This window comes from Sus scrofa, chromosome 11, assembly GCF_054392235.1.
Source record: "Sus scrofa isolate SSC_HxYL_T2T_F1_AM1 chromosome 11, Sscrofa_HxYL_maternal_Yorkshire_Landrace_v2.0, whole genome shotgun sequence".
Classification (NCBI taxonomy): domain Eukaryota; kingdom Metazoa; phylum Chordata; class Mammalia; order Artiodactyla; family Suidae; genus Sus; species Sus scrofa.
The window spans coordinates 58,678,674-58,697,500 of NC_139393.1; the positions used below are offsets into that span (position 1 = coordinate 58,678,674).

General features: G+C 42.8%; 1 protein-coding gene and 1 long non-coding RNA gene across 2 annotated transcripts in view; one reads left to right on the forward strand and one right to left on the reverse strand.

Annotated features, from left to right (window-relative positions):
* The window catches only part of LOC146398651 (uncharacterized), a 398,471-nt gene that overhangs the window by 16,632 nt on the left and 363,012 nt on the right, over positions 1-18,827 (forward strand). The gene's annotated exons all lie outside the window — the stretch shown is intronic.
* Positions 17,846-18,827, reverse strand: part of LOC146398652 (uncharacterized) — an 11,044-nt gene continuing 10,062 nt past the window's right edge. The window contains exon 3 of the mRNA XM_084982493.1: positions 17,846-18,827. This exon is cut by the window's right edge and continues 958 nt beyond it. The gene's annotated coding sequence lies outside the window, so the exon portion shown is untranslated.

An 18,827-nucleotide genomic window follows, 5' to 3' on the forward strand; every position in this document is an offset into this window, starting at 1 on the left:
TAAAAAAAGAAATAAGGAGATCCCATCATGGCGCAGCAGAAACAAATCCGACTAGGAACCATGAGGTTTCGGGTTCGATCCCTGGCCTCTCTCAGTGGGCTAAAGATCTGGCATTGCCTTGAGCTGTGGTGTAGGTCATAGATGTGGCTTGGATCCTGCGTTGCTGAGGCTGTGTCTTGGTCTGGTTGGTATAGCTCTGATTAGACCCCTAGCCTGAGAACATTCATATGCTGTGGGTACGGCCTTAGAAAAGACCCCCCCCCCAAAAAAAAAAAGAAATGGATACTTAGAAATGAGGAGTCAGAAGGTTTTTTTTGTTTCTTGTTTTTTGCATGATATTGCCTGGCTTAGACTTAGAGGTGCTCTAGTCTCTCTGTTCCTTTATCTGCTTATCCATGCATATAAACATCACATCTTTATTGAGTTTCCTTTATGAGCTAGACATGGTTCTAGGTCTGGAGGTTTAGTGAATAAGACCTTCTGGTGGGAGAGACAGACAATAAATAAGAGACAAGTAAAGTGGAAACAGATGAGATAATGTCGACTATTATCGGATCTAGGAAGAAAATATAACAGAGGAATATGGTGGAAAGTGATTTTGTCCAGCTTTTATGTGGACTTCATGTATATGGCTTATTCTCCCAAAGCAGACATGGACTGCCCAGGACTATGCCTTATCCATCTTGTTACTCTCCCTTCCTCCCACAAACGACCTGACACTTAACTAGGTGGTCAGTGTTTCAATCACATTAATGAGTCCAAGAATAGAGCTTTGCAGAGACAATTGGCTTTGTTGGGTTTCTTCACCTTTCTTTTCTTTTGAGTGGCACCTGCAGCCTATGGAGGCTCCCAGGCTAGAGGGTGAATTGGAGCTACAGATGCTGGCCTGCGCCACAGCTCATGGCAATGCGGGATCTGGGCCACGTCTGTGACCTACACCACAGCTCACAGCAACACCAGATCCTTAACCCACTGAGTGAGGCTAGAGCTTGAACCCACATCCTCATGGATACTAATTGGATTCGTTACTGCTGAGCCATGGCGGGAACTCCCTCATCACCTTTCTTGTGCCATAGATGCTTTTGGAAGCTTGATGAAACCTCTAGCTATCTTCTCAGAATGATATTTTTAAACATGCACAAAATAGAATACATAGGATTGCTGTGGAGACGAATAGATATAGTCTCTGGTTGTATGATTCCAGGCTGATAGTCACTGAGAGACAATGTATTTTCCACAGAAAGGATTGTGAAGGAGAAATGAAGCTTTGGATGTCATAGCACTTTTTATTTCTACAATATGGACTGAACAGTGACTAAAGCAAATGACATCTGACATTTAGGGCTGGTGATTCTCCCGGACAGCCATCAGGTGAAGGTGGACACATGTTGTTTGATAAAACAGAGATTCAGAGACAATGCCAGTTCCCTAGTTTGGAATATCCTAGCCAGGCAGTGGGGCCCTGGGTGAAAGCGTGAAGTATACACCCTCGGAGGGTACTTGCTTTACTGGAAATAATTTCACTGTGCACAGGTTGAGAAGGAAAGGAGCCATGAGGCCCCGGTGGGATGGAACTTGCCTGGAAGCTGGTTTGCCAAGGGGGCTGAAGCTGCCTGAGGGCACGGGGAGCAGGAGATGCAGACCAGGGCCCAGAGAGGAAGAGCCACCGTCACTGCATGAGTCCACAGGCTGTGGCCAAGGATGCAAGCCATGCATTTGCATGCTTTCCCGGAAACCTGATTTTAGGGGAAATTCCCTGCAAAGTTTCAGGTTATGCAGAACTCAGTCTAATTTTCCCATAGCGCGGTGCTGTGGCATGGGGTTTCCTCTTTGGATTTAACTTGGATGACTCAGCAACATATAGGATAGCATCAAAGCCACATGCCTTGGGGCTTCCGACTCCAGAAAGCAGGAAGAGCCTGGGGCAGAGTTGCTGGCACCATTGACTTTGCTCTTTCCATCTTTTTCCAGTCTCCTATGGCCAGTCTTCAACTCCATGTGACCCAGGATGACCTCACACTCAGCACATCCAAGGCTGATCTTATCATCTTTGGCTTTCCTTTGTTGGCTGATGATAACATTCTTCTCTGTTATGTTAATGTAAAAACAATGGAGCCTTTAAACACCTTTTTCTTCCTGGTTTGCCATATGCAAGCCCCAAGGTTCATACATTTAAGACAGATCTAGCATCTTCCTTATTTGAGAACAGCAGCTTCTGAGAAGGACCTTACCTAATTTCTAGATTTCTGCCTAAGTTTTTCAACAGAGATTCTTTTTTTTTTTTAATGTCTTTTATTAAAATCCTTTATTGCTCACCCTTGGGCCCCCACACTCTCCCCTTCCGGAAACAAGTACCAATTATCCAAAATGATTAAGATATTAATTTTTTTTCTTGGTCACAGGTCATGTTTTCTTGCCTCTCTGCATGCCTGATCATTTTTTATTATATGCCAGATATTGTGATTTTTACAATGTCAAGTGCTGGATTTTTCTTTTTTCTTTTTTCTTTTGGTACTACTTTAAATATTTCTGGGCCTTGCTCTGGGGTGCAATTAAGTTGGGTTGGCATCAGCTTGATCCTTTTGAGGCTTGCTTTTAAGCGTTCTTAGGCAGGTCCGGAGTAGCCTGGAGTCTGGGCCTCATTTGGCAGCACTGCTAAGGTAATACCTTCTGAAGGCTCTGCTCCTCGCTTCTGGTAAGATGAGGTCTTTTCCCTCTGGTTGGCGGGAAGAGGAACTTTTCAAGTGGTTCTTCTTCCAGCCTCGGTCGTGTCCTCACAGGCCGTCCTCCAGCAAGCGCGCCTCTGCTGATTCGTGAGCTGGCTTTCTGTCTGCGTTCCACTCTCCTTGGCAGTCTCTGCTCTGCTCATTCTAGCCACTCTGGTCTCCTGATGTTCCTCTCTGTCCTCCCCTCAGGGGATCACTCAAGCTCCTTCTGGCCTTCCTCTCCCTTGGCTGTGCTGGAAAAACCCTCTCTAGGCTTTGAGATCCTAAGGGTCCCTTGTGGAGTCACCCTGCTTCCTTTCTCTCAATGAGCACTGTCCTACACCACCTGCTGCCTGAAGTATGAAAAAGCATTGCGTTTTCACATGTTTGGTCTGCTTGATGTCTTTCTAAAATGAAGGCAGATGGCTAACTCCAGTCCTCCTTACTCTATCACGGTGAGATAGCCGGACGTGTCTGTCCAAACCTTTACAGTTCGGGCCACATTTGACCTACCTGTCTTGATCACCTACTGCCCTTTGGTTTGAATTATATTTTAGTTGGATTATTGATTTGCTCCTATACTCAGCCTAGCAGGATCAACATTCCCCATGTCTTTGGCTGGTGAAAAAAAAGTGTCAATCGCGTTTCCTTACAGATATTATAATCTAGTAGATAAACCAGTGCTACGCAAATTCCAGACAGGGTAGTAGTTGTATTTGAAAGCGCACACTCCTCCTTTCAAATACATGTAGAAGGAAAGGAAACCAGTTTCATCGCCTCACTTGGTCTGGTGAATGACAGATGCTGGGTGAAAATTAAACTTCCTAGCACAGTTCTCTCTCTTTTAAAATTTCTACGCAAAAATTTCCTTCCTAAAAAATCAAAGTGTCGTCAATTTGCAAGACTGTGTCAATTTCCACGGTACAGCCAAGTGACCCAACACGTATCAATACGTTCGTTTTCTCCTACTATCTTCCATCATGTTCTACCCCCAGGAAACTGGACATAGTTGCCTGTGCTGTGCAGTAGCAAAGTTCTCTTTACTATCCAGCACCTCTGTCCAACTGTACCCCATATATCCTGGCATTCAGCAGATGCTTGCTACGTATTATACCAACGGCAGGGGCAAAGGGAGTGGTCGCAGACCCCCTAGTGGTTTTCTGCGTATCATTAGTACATGGGTACCTGTGAGCCCTAATGATAACTGAGGTTTCTTAGAGCTGAGAGGTTGAATCCGCCATAACTCATGGTAAGTCATATAACAACAGGGTTAAGGCAAGATTCATAATCAGTCCTGCCATTAACTGTGAGCTCAAGGTGGCCACGATCCAAGAGCTGCGGTTTACATTTCTAGACTCGAGGAGAATGTTCTTAGAGTACAGATAAATCAAGCAGATTTTGTTCTTACATGTTCAGACACATGTGGGAAAAAAAAAATCTGCTATTCAAAAACAAGGAGAAAACAACTTTTTGTCAAGTTTCAAGTCTTACATTCACTGCATGAGTCATAATTGAGATATATTAAAATCATTTTCTTCGAGGTGACCAGAATTTTTTTCTGGATGATACATAAATCCTTGTGTTATAAAATATCTGGAATTATAACTTCACAAGCAACCACAGGGAGTTCCCTGGTGGCTCAGTGGGGGAATCTAGTGTTGTCGCTGCTGTGGTTCTGGTTACTGCTTTGGTGCTGGTTCAGTCCCCAGCCTGGGAACTTCCTCATGCTGTGGGTGTGGCCAAAAAACCACCTCCCCAAAACAACAACGACAAAACCAAGCAACCATAAAACACTTATACTTGAAATAGGTAGGACTTACTCCAACAGAGGAACAGGGAATTCTTGAAGTGGATAAATCTGAATTGAATTACATGGGAACTGTCCCTCACACCACCAGTGTCCACCATTCATAAACACTGACAGTGAAATTTCAAGACAATCTGCTCAAATTTTTAGGACAATTGAATGTTATATTTCTGCTTCCAAATGAAATGAGTAAGCTCATGACTTTTTGGTCACTTTCTTTTTTTTTTTTTTTTTTAACATGTATACATTATTTTTTCTCACATTATCATGCTCCATCAAAAGTGACTAGACATAATTCCCAGTGCTACACAGCAGGAACTCATTGCTTATCCAATCCAAAGGCAATAGTTTGCATCAATTAACCCCAAATTCCCAATCCATCCCCCTCCCCTCCCCCTTGGCAACCACAAGTCTGTTCTCCATTTTTTTTTTTTTTTGTCACTTTCAATAATACAAACCCCTCTAGTCATTTTTGATCACTAAGAGTCTAAGTTGAGAAATTTGTCTAGCTAACTGCAGTGGGACTAGGGGGCGTGATTACTTCATTCTCTCTTTCTATGCCTAGTGCCTCCTGTCCCCTGGCCACTGTGCTGACTTTTCTAGAGCTAACCAAGGCGGTGGGGAGAAGAAGAGGTGGAGGCAGCAGAGGAGATGTCTTTTTTTTTTTTTTTTTTGGTCTTCTTAGGGAGGCACCCGCGGCATAATGGAGGTTCCCTGGCTAGGGGTTGAATTGAAGCTGTAGCTGCCTGCTTATGCCATAGCCACAGCAATGACAAATCCGAGCTGTGTCTGTGACCTACACCACAGCTCATGGCAATGCCAGATCCTTAATCCACTGAGTGAGGCCAGGGATTTAACCCTTGTCCTCATCGATACCAGTTGGGTTAACCACTGAGCCACAGTGGAACTCCCCCCTCCCCTTTTTTAATTGAGTGAAAGTTTCTTTAACTTCTACAGTGCTTTGTAATTTTCATAAGTTTCGTACACATGATTTCATATAATCCCATTATAACTTTTTCCCCACTACCCCTGTGTCTCTCTCCCCTGCCTTTTCCCCCTGGTAACCACTATTTTGTTCTCTGCTTCTTTTTTGTTATTTTCAAACTATTTTCCCTAGTTTGCTATTTTTTTAGATTCCACATAGAAGCGATAACATAACCTATTTGTCTCTCTCTGTCTGACTTATTTCACTTAGCGTAATGCCCTCTAAGCCCAACCATGTTGCTGCAAGTGGCACAGTTTCATTCTTTTTATGGCTGAGTAGTATTCCATTGTGTGTGTGTGTATGTATGTATGCATGTGTGTACACACATACACACACACAGAGACACATCTTCTTTACCCATTCATCTGTTGATGGACACTTGGTTTGCTTCCATATTTTGGCAATTGTAAATAATGCTGCTATGAATATTGGGGTGCATATATCTTTTCAAATTAGTCTTTTTTCTTTCTGGTACGTACACAGGAGTGGAATTGCTGGGTCCTACAGTACTTCTATTTTTAGGTTTTTGAGAAAGGGATTGTTCTCGAATGTCTCTGACATGATGAGGATTTACACGGACCATGGCAACATCTCAGGGGCGTTTGGGTTCTTTGAAGAGATCCCTCCATCCCCCAGCATTGCGTTGGGTCTTATCCATGAGTGTCCTTGGATGTGGATGACTGTGTCTTCTGTCAGGATGGTTCAGGATTTGGTTGTCATTTCCCAATAATTCCAGCAATTCCTCTAGGAGCTTTCTGCTGATCTTTCTTTGTCCTTCTGGGAGGTCTTCTGGCACAGGACTCAATCCAAGGTGACTCCTCTGCCGCTCACTTGCTTGTCACCCACTTCGGGTGTATGAGAAAGTCACACTTGAGACCCTCTATCCACAGGAATGATGCTCTATTTCAAAATGCTTGTATTCTGCTGCGCCTGCCAGCCTCTTGTCCTTTGGCTCACTCAGGTGACTGGGACACGTCAGTCTGCTCTGTCCCTTAAACCTCAGAGGACCCATTTCAGGCTCTGAATGGTCTCCTCAAAGTCTTCACATAGTGAAGCGTGAGGTGAGGTGACAAGATCACACTCCCATCCCACTCTCACAGCAGGAGAACATGGAAGCTTGGCGAGGCTACCATTTTCTCTAAAGAGAGCCTCTCTCCAAGTGCCAGTGCCTCTTGGCTTTCTAATGGTAGCCTTTGTGTACTTTAAACAAATGTATAGGTTTTTGGAAGGATTAATGTCACAACCGCTTTTACTTTCAGCCACTTACTCCGCTAATGCAGCAGAAAGATTATATTTGTGAATGTTGGAGTGGTTGGCACTTACTCGTATTAAGACCTTAGCTGAAACTGAGACCCAAATACTTCCACATTAAAACTTATATTCTAAGACGCATTAGCCCGTCCAGACCACAAAAAGAAAAATACCCCCCAAAGGAACACTTAAGCAATGACATTAAGTGTTTGGTTTTACATTTGTAATGTGTGTAACAGCAAATTCTGTGTTTTTAAGTTATTTTCTTATTAATTTAGGGATTTTCTTTTATGTTCCGTTCCAAGAATGGAATCTTAATTTATAACGTACTTTTAGGAAATAAGGTTGAGAGGGCAATTAAACTGTAAATTGGGGAATTCTCATTTCTGCTTTGTCCAGAAAAGTCCCCGGTTAGTATGGTACTCAAGGGTGGAAATAATGAAGGCTTCATCTCAACGTGGTGAGCTTTGCTAGAAAAGCCCTATGGGAAGACCAGCGTCTCCTTGGGAACATAACGTTATTCCTCATGGGTGCTCTTTTCCAGAGATGTGAAAGTGAAGGCTTCTTTCTACCTTCTTAATTTACTACCTTTGGTCTCCTCTAGAAGGTCCAAAGGTGTTCCACCTTCCATGAGAAACCATGATTCCCTGAAGCCTAGGTTGAGTCTAGAATCAAGCACAGTGAGTCAGCAGGTGGCCACCAGGGGGCAGCTCTGTCCAGCTTTTGAGCTTCATTCTGTGGGCACTGGGGAATTATGGAAGGTGTCAGAGCAGGGGTGAAAGCGCCTTAGGAAGATTCATTTGGAAGCCAGGGTGAAGGGGAAAGAATTGACATAGAAAGTCAGATCTGGGACCCCCGCTGCCATCCGAGAGTAAAGGGTGCCGGGGCATCGAGGTAGAGACTAGGAATGGAAAAGCAATTCCAGAGACACTCATAAAGAAAGGTTAATACAGGACTGTGTGACTGAGGGACTATGGGGGGAGGAGGAAAATGGAGAGCACATTTTCTGCCCGGAGAATGTTAATTCTGATACTGGAAATAAATCCGCTCCGCCACACCTCCCCCCACTTTATGTCATCTATCTCATTTTAATGAAAGTTATCCTAAATTCGAGGATCTTCTTAGCATTTTCATAATCCAAAAGAGGCTTTCTGGAATATTTGAAATGTTAGTGTCTGACCGTGTCTGGAGATTTCAGAGAACAGGGTCGATTGGCTTCTTTCCTTGGGGAAAGGAAAAAAAAGAGTAGAGGCAAAGGTGGCATCTGGCCCTTCCGCTCTAGCGCCTCGTTTCTTCTTCCTTCATTCAGCGGCAGCTGTTTGGAGCCGCATAGCCCCGATTCTGCCTCTCTGGAGGGCGGGGGGCAAGCCAGTGGAAAACCGTGCAAAGGACATTTGTGTTCACACCCACGTCCATGTTATGTCATGTAGCTCACAACCTCGCCGTATTAACTAGACGGGTATTAAGTAAAAAGATTTCCCCAAACATAAATACCTGCTAGATGTACGAGGGGAGATCCCAGCATATCACGCACGAGCTTGAGCCAGTAATGCTTCTGAATCTTTGAGAAGGTCAAGAAGCCCCAAAGCGGAAGCGAGAATCTCAACTGGGACGAAGAGCGCTCTCAGTGGGGCTGATGTATGTGGTGAAGTTTTCCATTTCTGCTTTGGAATTGCTTCCGGCCCTTCATGGTTTCTTTTCCTTCCCACTTGCACGGTTCTGGTGTGAAAGTGGCACAGACCAACCACCACAATAAACGCAAGGAAGCTGTGAGCTTTTGCCAGCCGGGAAGCTAGCTCACTAGTTTTGATGTAGAATTTAGGGCAAAAAGCATCACGCCAGATCTTTCCAATTCTGCGATTCATTTCGGCAGACGGACACGTAGGATAAAGATTCTTGTAAGCTGCGTGGGTCTGGTTTCTCTGCTACTGCTCCCCGGAGTTCTGAACCACCTGCTCCAGGTCTCTGCTGCCCCCGGGGTGCCACACGCTTTGTGTCCATGGAGGTCACTCATGTGGTGGCCCTGACCCTCCTTGGTTTGTCTGGATTGCCTTTTCCTTGCTACCGCCTTAAAGATCTCTCTCCATCACTCATGTCTCATCTCTCTCCTGGACCCCTACATAGGTGCCTTTTCCGTCTTACATCTTCGAAGTATTCAGGGTCGGCATCTCTTTCCCCTTCCCCTTGGTGTTGCCATTGACAAGCCCCCATCATCTCTTACCTGAATAACTCTAATTGCCTTTACCTGGTCCCTTTGCATCTACCGTTGCTCCCCAACAACCCCTTTCTCGGCATGGCAGCCGGTCCTTCTGACCAGACACTCCTGTCATTTCTCAGCTGAAAATTCTGCAGTGAATCCTGATTTCACCCTTTTATTTATGTTTATTGGAATATAGTTTATTTACAATGTTGTGTTAGTTTCAGAGGTACAGCAGAGTGATTCGGTTATCGTTTCTCATTTTCTTTTCCATTATGATTTATTACAGGATACTGAGTACTATTTAATTTTTTAAATTAAATTAAATTTAATTTAATTTGTTGTCTTTTTAGGGCCACATCCGTGGCACATGGAAGTTCCCAGGCTAAGGGCTGAACTGGAGCTACAGCTGCCAGCCTACACCACAGCCACAGCAACACGGGATCTGAGCCACACCTGTGACCTACACCACAGCTCAAGGCAACGCTGGATCCTTAACCCACTGAGTGAGGCCAGGGATCAAACCCACATCCTCATGGATCCTAGTCAGGTTCTTTACTGCTGAGCCATGACGGGAACTCTGGGACACTGACTACTGTTTTTATCTAGAGTAGTGTATATCTGTTAATCCCAAACTCCTAATTTATCCCTCGCCGACCTTCTTCCCCTTTTGGTAACCATATGTTTGTTTTCTATGTCTGTGAGTCTGTTTCTGTTTCGTAAATAAGTTCATTGGTACCATATTTTAGATTCCACATATAAGTGATGTCATATGTTATTTGTCTTTCTCTGTCTGACTTACTTCACTGGGTATGATAATCTAAGTCTATCTATGTTGCTGTCAATAGAATTATTTCATTCTTTTTTTGTAGCTGAATAGTATATTACATGCATATGTATACATAAACATACACACACCATTTCATTTTTTTTTTTTTTTTTTTTTTTTTTTTGCTTTTTAGGGCCATGCCTGTGGGATATGGAAGTTCCCAGGCTAGGGGTCCAATCAGAGATACAGCTGCCAGACTACGCCAGAGCCACAGCAACACAGGATTCAAGCCGTGTCTGTGACCTTCACCACAGCTCACGGTGATGCTGGATCCTTAATCCACTGAGCGAGGCCAGGGATTGAACCCACCACCTCATGGTTACTAGTTGGATTCGTTTCTGCTGCACCACAATGGGAACTCCTGATTTCATTCTTAATCAAAGACAAAGTCCCTATAGAAACCTAAATGTCTTTGCTATTCTTGCATTATTGCCTGCATCTCACCAATCATTCATTGTGCTTTACTCACGCTTACCTGTGACACTCCCGCTGTTGGCAAATGCCTGGCTTCCTTCACGACTTCTAGAGATTTTGGAGAAAAGTGTCAGAGGCCAACCCTGACTGCCTTGGTTTAAATTACACCCTTCTGTCCCTACCGTTGGATCCCTTTATCCTCTTCCACTTTTTTCCCCCCATAATAGTTACTTGTATCAATCTAATGTACTCTGTAATTTAGTTAATTGCCATTTTTGAATCGGTTCCTCTTTGCATTCTACCAGAATATAAGCTCCACAAGGGCAGGGATCTTTATCCGTTTTGCTCCCTGAAGGATTGCATCTGCCTAGAATGCTGGCCAGAACAGTGTCTGGGAAAGAAGTGTAGGTACTTAGTAAATGAAAGCTCATACCGTTCCTACAGAAATTGTATTCGTTAATTGGAGAAATTTGAATCTGGTTTAAGAATTAAGTGTAGATACGTGCCAATGTTATTTTCATCATTGAATGGTGATATTAAAGTTAGGTAGGAGAATGTCCTTGTTTGTGGGAAATCTACGTGGGCTCACAGGCATCCATGAGGATGTGGGTTCGATTCCTGGCTTTGCTCGGTGGGTTCCCGACTCAGTGTTGCCATGAACTGTGGTGTAGGTCGCAGATGCAGCTCAGATCCTATGTTGCTGTGGCTGCGGTATAGGCCGGCAGCTGTAGCTCTGATGTGACCCCTAGCCTGGGAACTTCCATATGCTGCAAATGGGCCCTAAAAAGCAACAAATAAATAAAATCACGCACTCCTTGGGACTCCTATCCTTTTTTTCTTTTTTTCACTTTACCTACAGCAGGATAATCCCTAACATATTTTTTTTTTCATTTACCTGTTTATTTTGTTTCCCTCTTTTTACAATTTTTTAAAAAGTATAGTTGATTTACAATGTTGAGTCAATTTCCGCTGTACAACAAAGTGACTCAATCATACATGTACATTCTTTTTCTCATATTTTCTTTCTTATATTATCTATCATCATGTTCTACCACAAAAGAGGGTATATAGGTACCAGACTCTGTTCCATTTTATCTATTGCTGTATATCAAACCAACCCCACAAGCTGATATCTTAAACTAGCCCTTTTATTTTGCTCAAGAGTTTCTGATCTGGGCTCAGTGAACAGTTTGTGTGTTTTTGGCATCAGCTGAGGCATTTTGAGCTAGAGAATCCACTTATCAGTGGCTTCTTCACCCACATATTTGATTGCTCCTTGGCCTCAGAAGGGTCTGCAATGTCTCACCCCTCAGCACCCCTTCACCTGGCTTGAGCTTCTCACGGCACGGTGGCCTCCAGGTAGTCAGACTTCTTACACGGTGGCTCTGGGCTCCCCCATCCAGGGTTCCAAAGGTCTACCAGGCTTTTTAATCTCCTAGTCTCAAAGGTGCCAGAACCACCCAATTGCCTTCTTCCACTCATCAATTGGTATATCAAGGCTAGTCCCAGTTCAAGGATAGGGGAATTAGGCTGTAACTCTCAATGGGAGTAAGAGCAAAGAATTTGCAACAACCATTAATGACCTCAAGAATTTAGGGGGTGAGAGGTTGTGACTGGCAACTCTATTTTAGAATTTTATTCATGCTAGAGATATCTGAGTATTATTTACCTTTTATCCTCCCCCCACCTCCTCGAATATATCACCACACTGTATTGAAAAAAGAAATTAGTTTCAGGGATTTGAAAGTCAATCAGGACACGACTACAATTCAAAAAGATATATGCACCTGTATGTTCATAGCAGCACTATTCACAGCAACCAAGACCTGGAAACAACTTACATGTCCGTTGACAGATGAGTAGATTAAGAAGATGTGGTACATATATACAATGGAATACTACTCAGCCATAAAAAGAGCCAAGTAAAGCCATTTACAGCAACATGGATGCAACTAGAGAGTCTCATACTAAGTGAAGTCAGTCAGAAAGATAAAGACAAATACCACATGATATCACATATGTGGAATATAAAATCTGGCACAAATGAACCTATCTGCAGAATAGAGACAGATTACAGACACGGAGGACAGACTTGGGGTTGCTGAGGGTCAGGGGAGTGGGATGGACTGGGAGCTGGGATTTAGGAGCTGCAAACTATTACATTTAGAATGGACAGGCAGTGAGGTCCTACTGTATAGAATAGGGAATTATATCCAATCTCTTGTGATAGACCATGATGGAAGATAACATGAGAAAAATAAGGTGTGTGTGTGTGTGTATGTATGACTGAGTCACTTTGCTGTATAGCAGAAATAACAGTGTAAATCAACTATACTTTAATAAAAAAAAGAAAAACTGAAAAAAAACCTCAGTCAATCAGAGAGCAAAATCTCTATCTGCTGTAGAGTCTTTGAAGATATCAAAGTTTACATGTGTGTTCATTAGTTTTGCTCTGATACTAAATGTAAAGGAATGGAAATAGAGTGACTAAAAATATCCAAATCAATTATCACATTTGTTGCTGAATATTCCTTGGCACTGAGACACCAGATATTTGCTTAGCTGACCAATGAATTTTATGGGGTGTTTGGCTTTTCTTGAATTTCAGAGAAATATAGGACTTGTATCTTAAACCACAGATAGTGTATATTTGGGAAAACGGAGCCAAAAAGAGCAGAACTTTCCACCGTCTTATATGGCTCTGGCTTAATGGAGAAAAATGCATGGAAAACTCACACTTTGGTCTTTGTTCCCACAGTCTGGCTAGTGTCATTTCTGCAACTCCCTGCTGATATAGGAGGAAATAGGATCTAGGATCCCCAATAATTAGGACCTGGTGGGAAAGAAGAAAAACTGTTCCAAATCCCCTTTCGCCATATGTCTGACATTGTTTTGATTTTAAAAATCTTCCTAAAATAAAAAGGGAACCAAGATGAAGTTTCATTCCCAGACCTTGAAGACACATTTCAAATTATATATTAACTTAAAGGAACTTCAAGACCCATTTCAAACGATAGTGGGAACTTCGAGATATACGTCTAACTCTTGTCCGTCGTTAGGACTATAAATTATCTTTTTTATTAGGTGTATGAGCTGTCAGGCCTTTCTGAAAAATGGACGTATTTGTTTATGTGTGTGTATTAAGAGTTTAAAGCATGTTAGGGGAGCATAAAATCAACATGTACACGAGGCCAATTCCCACTGCCCCCCACCCCCCAGCTTTCTCAACTTCCTTGTGTAGATAGTTGAATCTTAATCTTACCACAGTCTAGCTTTTACCCTTTTCCCAGCAGCCTGATAACTATTGGCATTAAGGTCTCATTCTCAGGCTGAGAGCAGACAGACGTGCCGCTGCCCAGCACACAGAGAGAACTGATGGCAGTAATGAGATAATGACTTGATAACATGCATATGTTTCTTGCTCTTTGAGTATGAGCTTGAGCAAGTATCAGTTATGACAGATTTGGACCCTTATCCAAGTTGGGCTAAACCAAGCCAAATATCTTGGGCCATTTTCTCCTACAAGTAAGATATTTCTCACGAAGCAGCTAACTTCTGACTTAGACTCACTTATTTTTCAAACCAATGTATGCCTGTTTACATACCCAGAGGTAACTATCAGTGAAAGGGCCCAAGCTTTGAAGAAGCTCTTGCTAATTTGGAAGCTGGGCAGTGATCAGACAGATGAAATTAAAAAGGCATGTTCATGAAAATACAGAGTTTTAGAGAAGGCAACCGAGAAGTTTTTGTTTTACTAGAGGGTGAAGATGATAGTGCATAAAATTCTGGTGAACAAAATATTACTACAACTACGAGTCTGTGACAAGTGAATTGGTTACAGTTAGACCACACCAAACTCCAAGGAAATGCTGTACAGAGTCTGGTGTTGTCCATGATAAACTGCTGTGTGTGCTCCCATCCCCCTGCTGCTTTCGCAACAGGAAGAACACGTCTGGCTGATATCTCGAATGTGGCGCTGGAAAATCCTTTGAGTGGATCTAGGGAGTTTAAGATGCTTTGCTCATTGCTCCTGGAGAGAGTGATGAAGTCAGGTCTTTTGACCCAGTTTAGTATGTGTTTGATACTCCGTGCGGACAAGTTGAATCCCCCTGTTTTTATTCTTCCTTAACTACATTTTGGGGATTAGTGACTTTTTGAGTTTCGTTATTCAAGAAACCACCTGCCTTGGGCGAGGCACCATGCAAACAAGAATGAAGAAGAAAACATTCTATCCTCAGTGGACTCCCTAGAGGGAAATGGACACGAAACAAAACGTTAAAATACAATGAAATTACTGAGAAAATAGGAGTATTAAGTGCCATGGGAGTCTGAAGAAGCAGATGTCAAACTCTGCTTTTGAGGATCAAGGGCAGTTTTGCAGAAGAGGTAACATTTGGATTGGGATTTAAAGGTGACTGGGAATTTCCAGGCCAAATAGTGCAAGGACATATTCTGAATGGAGTAAAGAGGATGGATGCTGGAATGGAAATTTGAGGAAGCCCATGTTCCAGTCTTGTTCTCAACCCCCTGAAAGAGGGGGAACACAGACAAAGCTTCCATTGTGGGAAAATGGAGAGAGAGGCTGGAGGCTCGACGGTCTTGGGAAGGAGCAGAGAGAGGAGATGCTGGCACGGTGGAGGGCATTACCCTGAAAGCCACTGGCAGCTCCACAGCCTTGAAGGATGAAGCAGCTGGGGTCCTACCAGTGTTAGGAGAAATAGGATTAGTTACTATTCTAAATACGTGTGAAATTAAGACATGCACAGAAAATGGACCAAGGATTTAGCAATAAACAAGGGAAGGAAATGGGGTAACAGATGAACCATGAAGAGTAAGCAGTGAGGAATAAGGGTCCCAGTGGATAAAGCATGAGGGTTCCAGAGTAACTTAGAACAGGAATCTGTTTTTTATTTACACCCTAAGCAGGCAATCAGGCTCTAGACTGTCACTTAAGGGAGCTGCATCATTAGAAGACCCAGAGAATACTCTTCCCTATGTCAGAAGTTCTGAGAGCATATGCAGGAGTAGGGAGGGTTAAGGCCAGAGAGGTAGACAGTGATAACATTGAGAAAGCCTTCATAGCCCCTGCCAAGACATTTGGAATTTCTCGGAAGGTATTTAGAAGCCACTGCAGGATCTTTTTTTCTTTTTTCTTTTTTTTTTTTTTATGGCCTTACCTGCGGCATATGGATATTCCCAGACTAGGAACTGAACCAGAGCTGCAGCTGCTGGGCTACACCACAGCCGCAACAACATGGGATCCGAGCCACATCTGCAACCTACACTGGATCCTCAAGCTGCTGAGTGAGACCAGGGGTCGAACCTGCATGCTCACGGACACTATGTCGGGTTCTTAACCCACTGAGGCACTCCCACTAAAGAATACCCAGTAGAGAGATTTGTTTTTTGGTAAATGTGCTGGAAACAGTGTCCACGATGATAAGGAGTATAGGCAGTGCACTGGAACATAGTGTTATTAAGCAAAAGACTATCAATAATTCCGATGCAATATTGTGAGGACCTGAATTAAGGCAGTGGCAGTAGGGACAGCGAGAGAGAGAATGATTGAAGAATATTTAGGTACCAAAATCTACACTATAAAAATGATATGTAAGAGGTGAGAGTGGAAAATGGAGACTAATTTTCAGAATTCAGCTTGAAAGAGAGGTTGGTCAAAGTAGGCTACCTGCTCTAACAATGTCAAAATCTCAATGCACGTAGCCCAATAAAACTTTTTTCCCCCTTCTTTGGCTGTCTCATAGCCTAGGGATTTCCCAGGCCACGGATCAGATCCAAACTGATCTGTTTGTGATCTATACCACAGCTGTGGCAACGTCAGATCCTTTATCCCACTGTGATGGGCTGGGGATGGGGAGGAGATGCTTAGATTTATTTTTTTCTCACAGCACCATCCAATGCACGTTGGTAGTGGTGGGTGGGGGTGTCACCGTTCTAAACCACCCCTTCAGGGAACCACACTCTTTCCATTTGTTGGCTCCACAATCCCAGAGGGCCTCAGAGTCTCCTCTGATTCTCCATCCAGCTGGTTGACACAGTAAGAGAAAGGATGTGGAAGACTGTGGGGAGATTTTGAGTCTATTCTTGGAGACTATTTATCACTTCCGGTACATTCCATTGGCCTGAACCCATTCATATGGCCACACCTAATTGAAAAAGAGCCTGGGAAATGTAGCATCTCTGGATGTTCAAAAGGAGGCGAAAAAATAAACTTTGCTGAAGACACAAGCCCAGTCTACCCTTCCGACCACCAAGCATTGTTTTCCCCACTATTCCTCTCTCATATTGAAGACATTCTTTTTTGTAAGGGAAACAACCTAGATCCCATCTAGTCATTCATCCTGCTCAGAGCACGGAATCTCCAGACAATGTACGGTGAGAGACGTGGCTCCGTATGGTTCAGTGAGTTAAGGTCTAGAATAACCAATTTTCTACCTCCCCTCCCCACACATAATGGTAGATACGTAACAGAGATGAAATAAGCACAAATACCCCCGATCAGAAAGAAGCAGAATGGGCAGTACTCATTCACTGGTGTGTAGCATTTCTGAAATTCACTTGAGAGACATTATGAAAGGTCCCTTATCTGAGAGGAAGGGGAACTTCCTTGATTAGTCCCAATTCTGCTCTCTTGGAGAAACTCTCTGGTTCATCACCCCAGTTCTATCTTCTAGAGGTTTTGTCTATCCTTATCCTCCTAGATGGTGGGGAATTTGCCTTTCTTGAAAGTGGTACAACTTTCATAGCCCATTCCTGCATGAGAGATGTATTAAGGATCACGGAACACTTAAATGCATTTTTAGATCAGGTTTATATTGTTTTTGTCTATATAACAGCCTCAAAGATGAAGGCGTACCTCAGAGATATTGTGGGTTTGGTTCCAGACCACTGAAATAAAGTCAATGTCAAAATAAAATGAGTCACATGAATTTTTTGGTGTTCCAGGACAGGTAAAAGTTATGTTTACACTATACTACAATTTGTTGTGCAATAACATGTCTAAAAATATACATATTCCTAATTAACAAATATTTGATTCCTAAAGAATTTTAACTATTATCTGAGTCTTCAGTGAGTCATAACATGTTTCCTGGTAGAGGGTCTTGCCTTGATGTTGATGGCTGCTGACTGATCAGGGTTAGAATCAATTCCTTCCAAATTCCTACGGATGTTGATATTTTGACCTCTTCCCGTGAATCACATAGGTCTTACATCTAGAATGGTATACTTTCCAGAGGTTTTCATTTGACTTTTCCTAGATCCATCAGAGCAGTCACTATCTATGGCAGCTACAACCTTATAAAATGTATCTCTGCAATAATAAGACTTAAATATTGAAGTTATTCCTTGATCCATGGGCTGCAGAATGGATGTTGTGTTAGCAGCATGAAAACAACACGAATCTCCTTGTATATCTCCACTGGAGCTCTTGGGTGACCAGATGTATTGTCAAGGAACAGTAATATTTCAGGGGAATTTTTTTTCCTGAGCAGCAGGTCTCAACAATGGGGTTCAGATGTTCAGAAAACCATGTTGTAAACAGATGTGCTGTCACCCAGGCTTTGTTGTTCCACTTACAGAGCACGGGCAGAGTATCTTTAGCATATTTCTTAAGGGTTCTGGGATTTTCAGAAAGGTAAAGCACTGGCTTCACCTTAAAGTCACCATCTGTATTAACCCCTAACTAGAGAGTCAGCCTGTCCTTTGAAACTTCAACGCCAGGCATTGACTTCTCCTCTATGAAAGTCTAGAGGGCATCTTCTTCCAATATAAGGCTGTTTCATCTACATCGAACATCCGTTGTAGGTAGGTAGGGTAGCTACCTTCATTAATTATCTTTGCTAGATCTTCTGGATAACTTGTCGCAGCTTCTACATCACACTTGCTGCTTCAACTTGCATTTTTATGTTATGGCTTTTTCCTTTTCAAGCTCATGAAGCAATCTCTACTAGCTCCAAACTTTCCTCCTGCAGCTTCCTTACCTCTCTCAGCCTTCACAGAATTGAAGAGAGTGAGGGCCTTGCTTTGGATTAGGCTTTGGCTTAAGGGGATGATGTGGCTGGTTTGATCTTCTTTCCAGATCACTGAAACTTTCTCCATATCAGCAAGAAGCCTGTTTAGCTTTCTTGTCATTCACGTATTCACTGGAGTAGCACTTTTGAATCCCTTTGAGAACTTTTCCTTTGCATTCCCAACCTGGCTAACTGTTTGGAGAAAGAGGCCTAATTTTTGGCCTGTCTTGGCTTTGGACAGGTCTTCCTCACTAAGCTTAATCATTTCTAGCTTTTGACTCAAAGTGAAGGATAATGTTCGAGCTTCAAGTTTCATTTGAACACTTAGAAGACATTGTAGGGTTATTAATTGACTTAATTTCAGTATTGTTGTATCTCGGGGAGGAGGGAGGTCCAAAAAGAGGGAGAGATAGAATGACCAGTCTGTAGAGCAGCCAGAACACATGAACTTCACTGATTGACTATGCTGTCTGAACAATTCGTGCCCATGTAAGAAAGCATAATTATAACAAAGCAATTATAATATAATATTAAATCAAAACAATTATAATATTAACATCAAAGGTCACAAATCCCTATGATAAATACAATGATGAAAAAGTATATTAA